Source organism: Dreissena polymorpha, chromosome 4, assembly GCF_020536995.1.
Source record: "Dreissena polymorpha isolate Duluth1 chromosome 4, UMN_Dpol_1.0, whole genome shotgun sequence".
In the NCBI taxonomy this organism is placed as follows: Eukaryota; Metazoa; Mollusca; class Bivalvia; order Myida; family Dreissenidae; genus Dreissena; species Dreissena polymorpha.
The window spans coordinates 69,839,579-69,854,324 of NC_068358.1; the positions used below are offsets into that span (position 1 = coordinate 69,839,579).

The 14,746-nt window shown below is 36.0% G+C and overlaps 1 long non-coding RNA gene across 1 annotated transcript; it reads right to left on the bottom strand.

Moving 5' to 3' along the window:
• Positions 1–2,030: 2,030 nt before the first annotated feature.
• Positions 2,031–8,323, bottom strand: LOC127879925 (uncharacterized). Its single transcript, XR_008049354.1, has 4 exons — positions 8,045–8,323; positions 6,265–6,361; positions 4,146–4,224; positions 2,031–3,148 (listed from the first exon to the last, which is right to left on the bottom strand). It is a non-coding gene; the product is annotated as an uncharacterized LOC127879925 (long non-coding RNA).
• Positions 8,324–14,746: the final 6,423 nt, after the last annotated feature.

The following is a 14,746-nucleotide window of genomic DNA, read 5'->3' on the forward strand; positions in this document are numbered from 1 at the left end:
TGATTAGGAATTTTGAAATAAGTGAATTTAGGTAGGTTTGTTACGGCACTCGGGTGTGGGTTTTATACCATCAACGGTTAATTTATTTATAACGGCATGGATGTAGATTAATGAATGTGTGTGATTTTCGAGCGTTATTTAATTAACCAATATTTTATCTTTTTATTTTTTTTATTTTTGAATAAAGATTGTATTTATGTAACAAACAAATAATAGATAATTATCGCTGTATACCTTTATCGTAGGTAATCAAAATAAAGCCCAGTTATGATCTTTGTAATTATGTTTATAACGCATAACCTACTTGAACGGTGTATCGAATTTGTAAATGTGGGACAGCAGATCTGTATAACGTTAATCCATCAAAATATCTACCTAAAATGTATATTTAATGGCAAACACTATACCGTTTAGCAATTTAGATTGAATTTTAAATTGCAGTGTTTGTTCGATGTGTTGTATAGAAGTTTTTCATTTATGAAAACCACTGATATATGTTTTGTTTAAATATTTATTATATAAGTAAAGTATATTCTGCCGTACGAAGTGAATTACTAGACAAAACTATTATTGACGTAAGACCTACACATTTGTTTTCACAAACTCCGCCTTCCCTCATATTGTGTTCCACTTATAAACTATTTGCGGGATTCTATGTTGAGATATCGTTCATTACTGTCTACATCCGGTCGTACTCGCTGACTTTACTTTATGTTAAACTAAAAAAGAATACAGAAAAAAATGTCAAATAGATGTTTGCACGATTCCCGCAATTAAACATCCTTATTCAATAGGGAAATAACCCGTGTATCGTTATCAAGGTTGATGAATTTTGTTTCTGGCCGATCTACCTACCTTACCGTTTTTGCGATTTAAGTGGAAACAAACTAGTGTATGGTTTTGTGGAAACAAACTAGTGTATGGTTTTGGCCTAATCATATGCATCATGTCGCTATAACGTATTTCATTTGTATATTAGTTTACTACACCAATAAGTGCATTTGTAGAACATGATATTAGCATATATACCTTTACTGCTTTACAAAACAGATTTATGGCAGATTATTTTACTTGTATAATAAAGTTGATCACGTTTCAAGCGACAATTTGATTTACCTATCCTATGGCTCGCTGAACTTCCACGAATAGATTAATGATAAAGTTCCTTGTTACTTATGTTTAATAAGGATAGAAATTTAGAAATTTAGCGAAGATCGTTGCAGGATTGATTTTGTTTTATTGTGGATGTAATAGGACTTTGAAACTCTGTATTCGTTTTCAGGTAAGAGACTATTTCTGCCACTCACTGGTATTTTATTTATGGACAGTGATCAATTGTTGGTACAAAACAGAACAATACATACAAAACTTAACAAAATCAAAGCTACGAAGCAGTCGCAGATGTTCGCAATTGTGTGAGAGCGATTTAAAACATTACTAGCTCTATGAATTCAAATTAAACGCTAAACTTCAGGAGTACATTATGTACATTCTTCAAAACGTTTGGATCACGAGGCATGAATTGGGTGTCTTGCATATCTACGCTTATTGGAAATTAAAGAATTTTAAGTTTAAATTCATTCGCTTGAAAATGTAGAAGTAGTTTTCTTCACAAACTTGAAATATGCGGATATATCGATTAATCGACGGACACACCAACCGACAGCGTGTCTTCTGTATATATATATAACCGTCGTCAAACTTCGTTTGAAGGATGTAATAACATGAATAACTGAGCAGCTTTTTAAATGTGATTATGACCTCCACTTCCTTATCTTTTTGATAAAAATAGGCTATGTTTACATGAAGCTCAGAAGAGACGTCCTCATCTGACCAACGTAATCTGCAAATTATTAAATATTATGCTTAAGAAACATGGCTCTGACTTTGTACTGCTTTACAAACGTCATCCCACCCGCGGTACACAATGTAAACAATGACAATACAAATAGGAAACGGCCAAGAATAAACACAGGTGAGGAATGTAGCAATAGTGCAGTCACAATAAACCAAAATGACTTTGAGCAATTATCACTTGATGGAAAAGTGACAGAAATATTTAAACAAATGAAGCATTTTGATCACAAGGTTGATACATGTTTAAAGATGCATACAAAATTTACATCAGTAGAAGTTTCGCTGTCAGAACAAAATCAACGTTTAAAACTCCTTGAATACAAATCCATTGACATTGAGGCAAGGAGTCGAAGAAAAAATCTCATATTTGGTGGAATAGTTGAGCAAAGAAATGAAAACTGTTTTTAAGTCATAGCTCAATTTCTCGTTGAACAGCTCCATATAACACATCATCCACGAATCCAGCGAGCGCACCGCCTTAGAAGATTCTCAAGGGGCACCAACAGGGGTATCATCGTGAACTTTCTGGACTTTCAAGATACAGTAAATATTCTCTCTCATGCAAATCGGTTAAGAGCGTCAATCTTTAGCATAAACAGAGACTATCCTAAAGAAATCACACAAGCTCGGAAAACGCTCTGGCCAAAATACAAAAAACTCCTTTAAAGTAATCCACGCAGCAAAGTCTCACTTGTCTTTCCTGCTAAAATAGTTTCGAATGGAAGGGTAGTTGAGGACATATTTCCTGACTGGTACTCAACTCTCCATGGTAATAGAGTAAGCGCGTCCCCCGAAGTGTTCCGGATGAAGCAGGCACACAGTGTCCCTCATCATCAAAGGGCTTGGAATAATATCACGCCTGAGTCTCTCACAACCTCTGCCAATCCGAGGAACATAACTGCGGTCATAACTCCCTCGAACAAAAGCCCGCCAGAGTCTACTAAAACTGCTGTCGCCAGGGTCTACCATAACCTCTGCCAAACCGAGGAACACAACTATGGTCATAAATCCCAATACTCGAACTCCAAACTCAGGACATGCATCAAGACGCTCGCAGTCTGCTTTTCCTCATCCTTCAAAAGCACATCCTCATAAACATCCCCCAGTATCTCCAAGAACTCCACTGAACACACAGCCTGCTATGCCCAGCATCCAACGTCCCTGGGATACTTCGCGTACCGAGGACATTGTAATCCCCAGGAGCATTCCTCAGCTCCTCAACCCTGGAAGAACCTCGGCTGACAGCAACCATACCCATTAAGCCAGTGGGGGCGAAGAACCATCCTTCAATCTGAAAGCAAACACCATCAAATTAGGAACTGTAAATGTTAGCGGAATCAAAAAAAGACTAGATTACCAGGAATTTACTGATTTCATTAGTTGTTACGATATATTTTGTATCTTTGAATCACACACTGACACGCATGATATAATAAAGATAAATAACTATGTCTATTTTGCAATTCATAGAGAACAAGAATATAAACGCAAGTCTGGTGGCATTGGTATATTTGTTAAAGACAAGCTTGTACCCTCAATTAACATTTTAAAGTCCATTTGTGAATATGTCCTATGGATCTCTATTGATAAATCGTTAACGAAGCTTGACGAAAATATTGTCATTGGTGCTGTATACGTCCCACCCGATAATTCCAAATTTTTTAACGAAGATGAATTGATGATATTTTAAATGAAATCTCTCAAATATGTAATGACCATAAATATGTAATTCTTGCAGGTGATTTTAATAGCAGAGTTGGAAGCTTGAGAGATAACATAAGCACTGACCAACATTTAAATGACTTTTTCGAACATTGATGATGACATACAGAGTCAACTTGACAAATATAAAACCCTAGTACAATTATCCATCCCACTTGCCCGCACCTCTAAAGACCATCGAACAAATCCACACGGCCTCCGTCTTATAGAATTGTGTAAGAACAACAACATTTTCATTTTAAACGGAAGACTAACCTCTGGAAATAATCATGATATGCTAACCTTCAGAAATAAATCCACAATAGACTATGTTATTGCCTCTTCTGATTATTTCTACTTTGTTTCAGAATTTCAAATAAGCGAAACTGATCCAATATTCTCTGATGGCCATAATGCCCTCTCTTGGTCGATAAATATACCCAAATAGCAATTACCCAAATATAAACCAAAAAAGTCAAACTTACATCAATAAAAAACCTACATGGAAACCTGATCTTGCCAACCAATTTGTTGGCAATATTAACCCTAATGCCATTGACCAAATACTTAATCTGATGAATACTTACCCCCGTTCACAGCAGACGATAGAGCATATCACTGGAAAGATGCAATCAGTCTTCCCTCAAGCCGTCACCAGCACCTTCCCTGAAAAAAAATCCAAATAATTACTCGGCTAACAATAAACCATGGTTTGGCTTTCAATGTCATAATGCACGCAAAAAGTATCACACTGCCAAAAAATCTTATAACAACAATAAAACCAATTTACAAAAAAAGAATGATAGACGCCAGCAAAAAATACAAACAAACAATGAACCACCATATTAATGCCCACAAACACAACATGTCAAACAAACTTCGTGCAAATTTCTGACAAAACCCCCAAACAGTACTGGTCTTTCCTAAATAAACTAAAACCAAAATCAAAAACCACAACTACACCAACTCTAGATGAATTCCAGGTGCACTTCAAAGAACTAAATACAAACACTATCAATGCCAACCGTTTCAGTGACACAAACTACCAATTACATTACAACACAAGCATCACACTTAATTCCACAATTACCAAAGAAGAAATAGAAAAATGTATTACAAATCTTAAAAACTCAAAAACTCCTAGCCCATTTGACAACATTCTAAATGAATACACCAAGTCCACTAAACATCTACTTATGCCTGTTTATTGCAAACTATTTAACCATATACTAGATTCATCCCAATAAACTGGCTCAATGGAATCATTATACCCATATTCAAAAACAAAGGTGACCCTTAAGATCCTAGTAACTACAGACCCATCACTATCCTAAGCTGCCTTGGAAAACTTCTTACTTCAATACTTAACAACAGACTTACAAAGTTCTTAAACGAAAACAATATCTTGGATGAAAATCAAGCTGGCTTTAGGCAAGGCTATTCCTGCTCTGATCACATATTTACTTTATACTCACTAATTGAAATAATGAAAAAAAAAGAAAAAAAAAATATACTGCGCATTTATAGACTTATCCCAAGCCTTTGATAAAGTCTGGCGTATTGGCCTCTGGCAGAAACTTATCAAACAAAATATAACTGGTAAATTCCTGGCTTTAGTTCAAAACATGTATAGCAACATCAAATCTAGTATATCACTTAATGGCAACATATCAGAACTATTCATATCAGAAATTGGCGTAAGACAAGGTGAAAACCTTTCCCCTCTTCTATTCTCCCTTTTCCTTAATGATCTGCAAACACATATACACCTTCAAGGCTCAGTTGGTATTGAACTAACTAATCTTATAGACCAAACTTTGTGGCTGAAACTACTCATATTACTTTATGCTGAAGACACTGTTATTCTCTCTGACTCAGAAACTGACTTCCAAAATTCTTTAAACATATTTTATTATTTCTGTGAAAACTGGCATCTAAAAATAAATCTCAGCAAAACTAAAATAATAATTTTTGGTGCTAGACAACTTCAAAACTTTCACTTTACACTTGGCAAACAGCCTGTAAACATAACCGACCGCTATCACTATTTAGGCATAACACTCTCCACCAATGGCTCTTTCCTTAATGCAAGAAAACACCTAGCTGAATAAGCAACAAAAGCAATGCACCTATTTTATACCAGAGCAAACAATGCCGAACCTCCTATTGATTTAATTCTTAAACTCTTCGATCACACTGTGCTACCAATTTTAACATATGGTTCAAAAATATTTGGTTTTGAAAATATTGATATCTTGGAGAGAGTCCACAACAACTTCCTCGGGAAAATAACTAAAGCCCGAATATCTACTCCTATAGCTTTTTTGTATGGTAAACTTGGCAGGCACCATATTGCAATTAATATCCAAAGCCGTATGATTTCCTTCTGGTGATAACCCTACAAGGCAAAGAACAAAAACGGTCATAACAGATTTATAAGTATATGATGAACCTTCCAAATCCAACCTTTACAAAATTAATGAAATACTCACATCAGTTAACTTAAGTAATCTATGGGATAACCAGTTTCAAATAAACCAAAATAATATTCACCGCTTAGTAAAATCAAAGTTACTTCTTTAGTTCCAAACCCAATGGCACTACCAATTACAGTAAACACACAATGGACAAATATATACCAGCTTCAAACAATCACCATCCCTTGAAAACTAGTTCATTAAATTTACCAAAAATGAATATATTTACCTTTTCCAATTCAGGACTGCTAACCTATGTAGGCTATGTAACTCAGGTCAAGTTGGCACGGAACACCACTATCTGCTTAATTGTGATTCCTTTAATACTGAAAGAGAACAATTCCTAGGTAATGACCTCTGCAATGCATTTCTAAGCTCATTCTTATCAACTGAATCCTTACCTGTACTTAAAAGTACAAGTAAATTTATTCGCTCCATATTCAGTAAATTTAAACGCTAACAAAGATCAAATACTACAACATACTTGTTTATAAATGCAAATGCCACCAGATGTTGTATATTGTGTATTTATTATGTGAGTGTCAACACTAAAGTGAAGGCAATATCACGAGATACACGAGCTTCTATTCTACGATTTTATTGTTACATATTTACAGTAGCATATGAGCGTCTATACAGTTGCGCTACTAGATAGCTAATGCGCAGGGCTTATCACCGGAGCGGGACAAAGCGGGAATCCTTAACACGTGGTTGATCACGTGGTTATTGTAATGTTCTAATAATACAACACCAGACTTCCAAAATCATACCATATTTTCTACCATAGTGCATTAATTGATCGAAAGCGTATGTTTAGTTTTTTACCTTATGCCTTATTATGCACTTAGAAATGAAATTCTGTTTCAAACCTGTGCACTGTAGCCACCCATTTATTATCAATAATGTCTAATTTTTGTCTAAATACACTTATACATTGTTTATTGCTCATGAAGCCCTAGAATATATCAACTAGCCATAATTAATGTTGTTGTATTATCATTTTTACATGTAAATACATTACACAGAATTATATTCTACATGACGTAATTTACTTACTGTATTGTAGTGTCTTAGTATTTGATATAAATAAATAGTGGTGCATTTACACACTTTCTACCAGGTTAATTCTCCATAGACCATCTATAATCCTTTTTTCGTTTCGGTTAGATGGTCGTTACAGGGTAACAAAATGATCATATTGACAACCGACAAAAGTTCATTAATTTTTTGCGCTCTTAAATGTATAAGCGCAGTTTCCCTTAAACGTTAATAAATATATAACTGCTATGTCTAAGAAATCATTTTTCTTTTCACCTTTGTACTCTATTCCCAAAGATCACCTATATATTTCATTTTTTGTATAGGTGATCTGACACAACATGTGTCAAATTTGGGAAAATAGTCAGATTCTATATTTGATTTAAGAGTAACGATTTATGTTCATCATTACATTGCTCTACCAACATAGATACAAATGTATAACCTATCCTCCCTTTACTTACTTGAAAATACTTAATGTGTTTATCAGTGTGTGAAATGCAAATAAATGTGTTATATTATTATTTCATCCGATAACATATGATTGTATTGATTTAAATTTGTACTGTTTTTGCTTATATTGTTTTTCTTATATTGTATTATGTATTTATCATGACTGTACCCCTATATTTTCCCATGCGTTTTACATAAGCATTTTTTTATTTTTTTTATTTTATTTTTTTCTACACTAGTTAATTGATTAAAAAAGCCTGCATCTTTTTAATGCGTTACAAATCTGTACATAAATGTGTTTGCCATTTATAGCCCTGGCTTTTTATATCACTACTTTTGCGGATCTTTATAAACCAGCTAAAAATTCATAATTTAACTAGCTGTCTAATGTAACCATTATTTAATTTATTATTAAGTGGTTAAAAATTACTTCTTAATAACCCCTACGCTAAGCTCATTCTTACAACATGTTGTACACACAATTAATGCATCAATTTGCTTAATCCTAATGGTCTTACCTATTGTTCCCTCGATAGGCACAGCTGACATCTCGGGTATCTCTAATTGGACATTATCCAGTCGACCATGATTAAAGGGTTCAGGTCACGTGACTTTTATCGGCAACCGCCATTTTTCCGTAAAATTCAGTGACTTTCAAATGCATGGTTAGCTATGTTTTCCAACGAAAATTGCGTTAAATAAATACTTTTAATGAAGATTCAACCATTTTCTATCGATATAAATCAAAATAACAACTGCTGAACGCCATTTCAGTAGTTAAAATACCACTCGATTTCAACCATGTTCGGCGAGTTAACGTTATTTGACAAGCGCGGCCCGCATTTTGACAACAGTTGGGTACGGATGGGTCCGGATTTTAGCGATTTCCAAAGCGCCTTTACGACTTGGATTTGTATGAATATCAAAATTGCATTATGGGAAAGCTGTCCTTGGTAACAGTTTTTGATAGAAGAAAATACATACCATAAACTGACGATTTCACGCCCGTTTTCAGAACAAAATGTAATTATTTTAAAAGAATGACATGCATTATAACATTCTATCATGGTTTTTATTTTGAACAGCCCTTTTATGTCTTAGAATGTGTACTTGTTGTACTATCTCCTCTCACACATTAATGGGACTTTTATCGTAAACAGACCCCCTCCGGCCCATCCGAACCGCGTGTCCGAAAATGTCGCCACTACCAGTTGATGCATTGGTAGTTTCCAGATAGCATCTGCCTTGAAGTTGAACTGGAAGTCATACACACACACACAAACAGATGAGTCATTTTTAAATATTTACACAGTTATGATTATAATGTTAATGTGAAAAAAAACATTTGAAATGTGAAGTTTCTAGTATTTTTGCATTTTAAATATACCATGTCTGTGCTTATATGTACATATATTTATGAATGCTGATTTCAAATAATGTGATTATTTTGGTGTTGGCGTCATTATATTCATTTATCATTTGTTTATTGGTAGATAACTCTTTGTTAACTTAAATAAGAAATAAAAGCTAACACCAGTACAGTTGCAAATAATATTTTTCAGCGGTCAAAACCTGACAGGGGTGCAGATATTAAGCCTTTACTTACAACGTACATGTCTCGAGCCAGGTTTCGATAAGATACAAAATGGCAGAATTAGGTATAACTTTCTTTCTGTCTGTTTCGTAGTGTTTCGATTTTAAATACAAGCTATTATTATTTTATAAATGTATATTCATACACAAATTTATTAATTTTATTAATAGCATTATCAAAATTAGCACAAGCAAGCAATCCCAGCACTGGTAAATTTAAAATCGGGCTTGCTCATATATTTTAAATATATTATTATCCTTATGATATCCACATAATATGAGATTAAGAACTTATGATTGCATGGATTAAACTGCAAGTTTCAATGACTGTTTAGAGGATTTTATACTACTATTGCTATCCCACAACCTGGGAATGAAGTATCGTGCAACGGATCGTCTATCACGCCATCCTGTCAACGAACCTGTTCAACTGATCCTACCTGATGACGTAGCCACTGTCAATGCCGATTTGTCGCGCACATCATCTAGACCATCTCGTTTGTCTGTCCTCAGAACGAACAAGACTCATGCATATACTGGTGAAGAGGAAAATGTATCAACAGCCATATCTACCTTGGGCGCACTCAGTATACAGTCAGTTACTTGGGAGAGGGTTCGTATCATGACAGCGAGCGAAGACGATATGATTGTTCGAGATGACCTGATAGAGAACGGTATGCCTGAATCACGCACACAAATGCCTGATGCACTGAGGGATTTCTTTCAGTTTAGAGATGACCTCTCTGTTACAGATGGTGTTATCCTGTATAAGGAGTCTTAAGGACCGTATTGTGATCCCTCCATTACTCAGAAATGAAGTCCTTGACGCACTTCATGCTGCACAGCAAGGAGTAACATCAATGATAGCTAGAGCAGAATCATCAGCATTTGGCCTGGCATAACACCTGACATTACCGCTCTTCGCTCTGGTTGCAGTCACTGCAATCGAAATGCCCCGTCAAACCCGAGTGCTCCGCCAATCCCATCGACTGTCCCAGAATATCCATTACAGTGCCTTTGCGCTGACTTCTTTACATACCAAGGGACATAATTATCTAGTAGTTGTCGATCGGTACTCTAACTGGCCCATTTTCGAGAGATCACATCAAGGTGTTACCGGGCTCATCACTTGCCTCAGACGGATCTTTGTTACATATGGGATTCCAGATGAGCTTGCTTCGGATGGTGGTCCCCAATTCATTGCTACCATTACGAGACAATTCCTGAAAGATTGGGGTGTTCATCATCGTTTGTCATCTGTCGCAATTCCCCATAGCAATTGTAGCGCCGAAATTGGTGTGAAGACTGTCAAACGCCTTCTAATGGACAATACCAGTGTATCAGGGGACATTGGCACTGACAAATTCCAACGTGCAATGCTGCAATATCGCAACACACCTGATAGGGATACAAAACTCTCCCCAGCTATCTGTATATTCGGCAGACACATAAGGTTCTTCATACCTATCCCACCTGGCTAGTACAAACCGCACGAGACATGGCGTTCCACGGCAATGGCAAGAGAGGAAGCTCTCCAGAATAGACACATGCAAAGTGCAGAGAAGCTAACGGAGCACACAAAACGTCTCCCACCACTTGCAGTCGGTGACCATGTTCGGCTTCAAAACCAAATTGGCAACTACCGCCAGAAATGGGATAAAACCGGCGTTGTCATAGAGGTACGCCAATATGATCAATATGTTGTTAGAGTTGACGGCTCCAGACCTGCCACACTGCGTAACCGTAAATTTCTACGTCAATACATCCCAGTCCATGCACCACTGTCCAGGCTGACCATTGATTAGGACATCGGACTCAACAGATCTCCAACAACCCAACTAAAGGACACATCTCTACCTTTGGGCCCTAATAACCCACCTGATCATGTTACACCAGCTATTCCGAGATCACCAGATCTAGATGAACTTGCACAGACACCTGTCGCTACACGTGATACACCAAAATCTGCAACAATTCCAGCAACCAGACGTCAGTTGACTTATGGATCCCCAAATCAGTCGAACTACCAGTCACCAACTGCCAGTGAGAATCCTACACCACCACCAGCTGTCGAAAAACATGTTGCTGCCCCTGAAGTACTCCCTACCCCTAGACGTTCAACCCGATTGAGACGTATTCCTTCATGGCAAAAAGACTATGACATGAAATTTGATCCTTCACCATGACTTTTTCTTCCACAATGTTACTTTTAGTGTGAAGAAATACTTTAAGGACTATTTGACTAGTGTTTTTGTTCATTCACTTTAATTGATCTATTACTTAAGACAGTACAAGACATTTGTTTCATTAGATCAGTCTTTTGTTTTTTAATTCTCATAATTACCCAAAGACTTGGGGGAGATAGAGGGTTTTATACTACTATTGCTTTTTCCTATCTTTTTAGATCTTGATAATTTTTTATAGAGACCATTAAAGTTTATCCAACAAATAGACGTATTCTTATTTACTGTTAACATTTTCAAATGTAGAACATTGTCTCTTGTTGCATGATGCTTTGTTGTTTCTTCATTTTATTTTTCAGGCCTGTTCCTTGTTGATGTTACAGTTACCTGTTGATGCTGCTGGTCAGCGAATATGTGTAAGTTTTATCACATGGCAAACTGCTGGTCGGTATTGCGTGTGTTCTTTATTCATAAACATTATAAATAGTCATGCTATTTTTCAATCAACAGAAAAGAGAGAGCCGACAACTGGGCAGGTTTTAGCCATTTACAAACAGACTTCACAGGCATCTCACGTAGAGCTTCAAAAGAACCTGGCAGGCACCTTCCCAGAATTTGATACGTGTGAAGCTCTGCAATTATATGTCAAAGTAAAACGAGCATATGAAAAAGCCAAACAGTTCAGAGGCCAATTGAAGGAAAAATTTCTTGAAACACCATTCTACCCCCCAATGCAAAAAACTGATTTCCCCTCCCCTCAAACAAGCAATGACACTGAAACTAGTTTGTCAGCTCAATTACAGTCTGTAACACTTAAGTCACAGGAATTGGAAAACCAACATAAGGCACTGAAAAGACAACACAGCGAGACTGAGGAAAATCTTGAAAGACTTGTGTCTGAAAAGGACCAAGCTGAAAGTAAAGTTAACATCCTTGAAAGTTTGTTGGAAATGACTAACACAAAAATAAGTGAAACTTTATCAAACACTGAAATAAAGGCTACGGAAATACAATATGAAATAAATGAGTGGGAAACAAAATTCAGCTTGTTGACAAAACAATTTGACGAGGCAACAGAATATAAAGAAGTGAAACTCCAGCTGCTGGAGCAGTATTGAATTTTCATTAAAACAATTAGTTGGTCTTTTTTTAAGGCAAGTGACCGATTGCCCAAACAGTACAAAACAGCACAATACAAACCAACATAAACACAAAATATGAATAAAACTGGGGTCACCGCCTTGGAACGGTCAATGCAAAGCATTGAGGGTTTAAACCTGGTTATAGAGCGCTCAACCTCACACTTGGCCCAGCAATATTCATAATACATTTAAGTGTAAATAAAATTTAACGTCATAGCATTGTAACTCAAACTAAACAATAATAAAAGGGAATTAAAACGCATTCAATTTAATTACTATTTAATTACTCAATTGCATTGAAGATACAAGAGTAACAGAGTTACAACTTTTTGACGAACCATCAAATAAAACTATTAACAATTGTCAACTACATTCCTTCTTTATAGAAAAAGATTTGAGAATATAGCGTCATGGAGTTAATATCTCAGATAATCATCGCGCAAATACAGGAAGAAGCAACAATAATGGGTGTAAAAATTCCAGCTTGGTTGTTAATGTGACTGCTAAAAAATAAAAATAATTAAATCAAACAAGAAACGCCTATCAGAGAGAAAATATAAATAAAATGGAACGTTATAAACCCAATGAGCTATGCATGTAGATTACAACTGGGAAAGTCGGTCGTATGACGTCACAAAAATCCATAATGACGTGAACAAATTCCAGGGGCAGTACTAAATTAAAATATTAATGGGCTGTGCTACTAATAAAACAAGTTTAGGTGATTTTATATTAAGAAGCAAATGAATAAAAATGTTAATTCCATTAAAGCGACATTATTGGAATCAAACAGTATATAGGTGTTTTGACAACTGAAGACAGAAATGATTAGATGTACGATTTGAGTCCAAATGTAGTTTTCATGCAGATTTGTTCATACGACACAATGAAACAATTTTATTCAACAGACAATTACAAATTAAGGCTGACAAACTAAAGGCAAAAGATACAAGGAATCCTAACAAAATGATTAAACGGCGAGAGCAAGCAATAGATAAACAATTGAATGATTTAAGTAAAATTACTGACAAAAATGATAACTTAAAAGAGCAAGTGCAAACTTTGCATAAAGAAAAAAGGAGTCTATTGCAAAAAGTGTGCAAACTGAAAAAACAAAAAACTGATATTAAAGAATTGAACCTCCATCAAATTGAATCACTAAGACGAGAAATTACATTAAAAAACAAAGAACTCAAACAACTTGAAGATTTAAATAATGCATATGAGCTACCAGAGATCACCACCTTTTGCGATGGCATGTACACAAACGAAGTGAGACACACAATCATGGCCCTTGTTATGCAGCATGGTGTCAGCCAAAAGAAGGTAAATGAAGTTATCACCACTGTTCTCACCAATCTCTCTGGTCAATCCCTATCTCGCCTACCAAGCACAGGCGTAAAATCACGGCTTATGATACAAGCGCGAAGGGTTGCAAATCAACAGACCTTAGAAGAACTGCTCAAAGAAAACACAACCTTCACAATACATCAAGACGGCACGACAAAACATCATAGACATTTTCAAGGTTACCAGGTCACAACGTCTGAAGGAAAATCTGTAACATTAGGATTAAATATAATTGGAGAAGGTTCTGGCAACACTATTTTTAAAACCTTTGAGTCTTTGATTGAAGACCTGTCCCAAAGTGTTAAACATCCAGATAAAAGAAAAAATATGGCTAAAATAGAATCATCAATAATTGCTACAATGTCTAATCAATGCGCCACAAATTCAGTATTTAACCAAGAACTGCAGAATCTGAAAGTACAAGTAATACCACATGTAGTTGGGAAATGGGAAGACTTAACAGAAAATGAACACAAAGAGCTGTCAAAAATATTTAATTTCTTTTGCAAAATGCACATTTTAGTTAACTTTGCGAGTGAAAGTGAAAAATGCCTTCAGCAGCTTGAAGGCATGGTTATTGCAGACGAGCACAACCCATACACATTTCACAAGCAAGAATGTGGCACAACGCGGCTTGTGAAAACAGCATCAAAGGTCTTTGCAGAAAAAGGATGCGACAAATCTGGTGTAGGGGGCCATTTTGACACCCATTTAAAAAATCAAGGTAAAATAAATTACATGATATCATTCCGTGGCCATCGATTTAACATTTTATACCATGTAGCTGGGTCAGTGTACCATCACCGAAATGACATTAAGGAATTTCTTGCACTTTGGGGAGAGCAAAATGACCTACTAAGATGCGTGTCATTCGATGTCAGAGGAACGCTGTATCTAGGTGGACTGAGAGCCCTCGGATTGTTGGACAAGTTGGTCACCGGTCCTCTCTGGA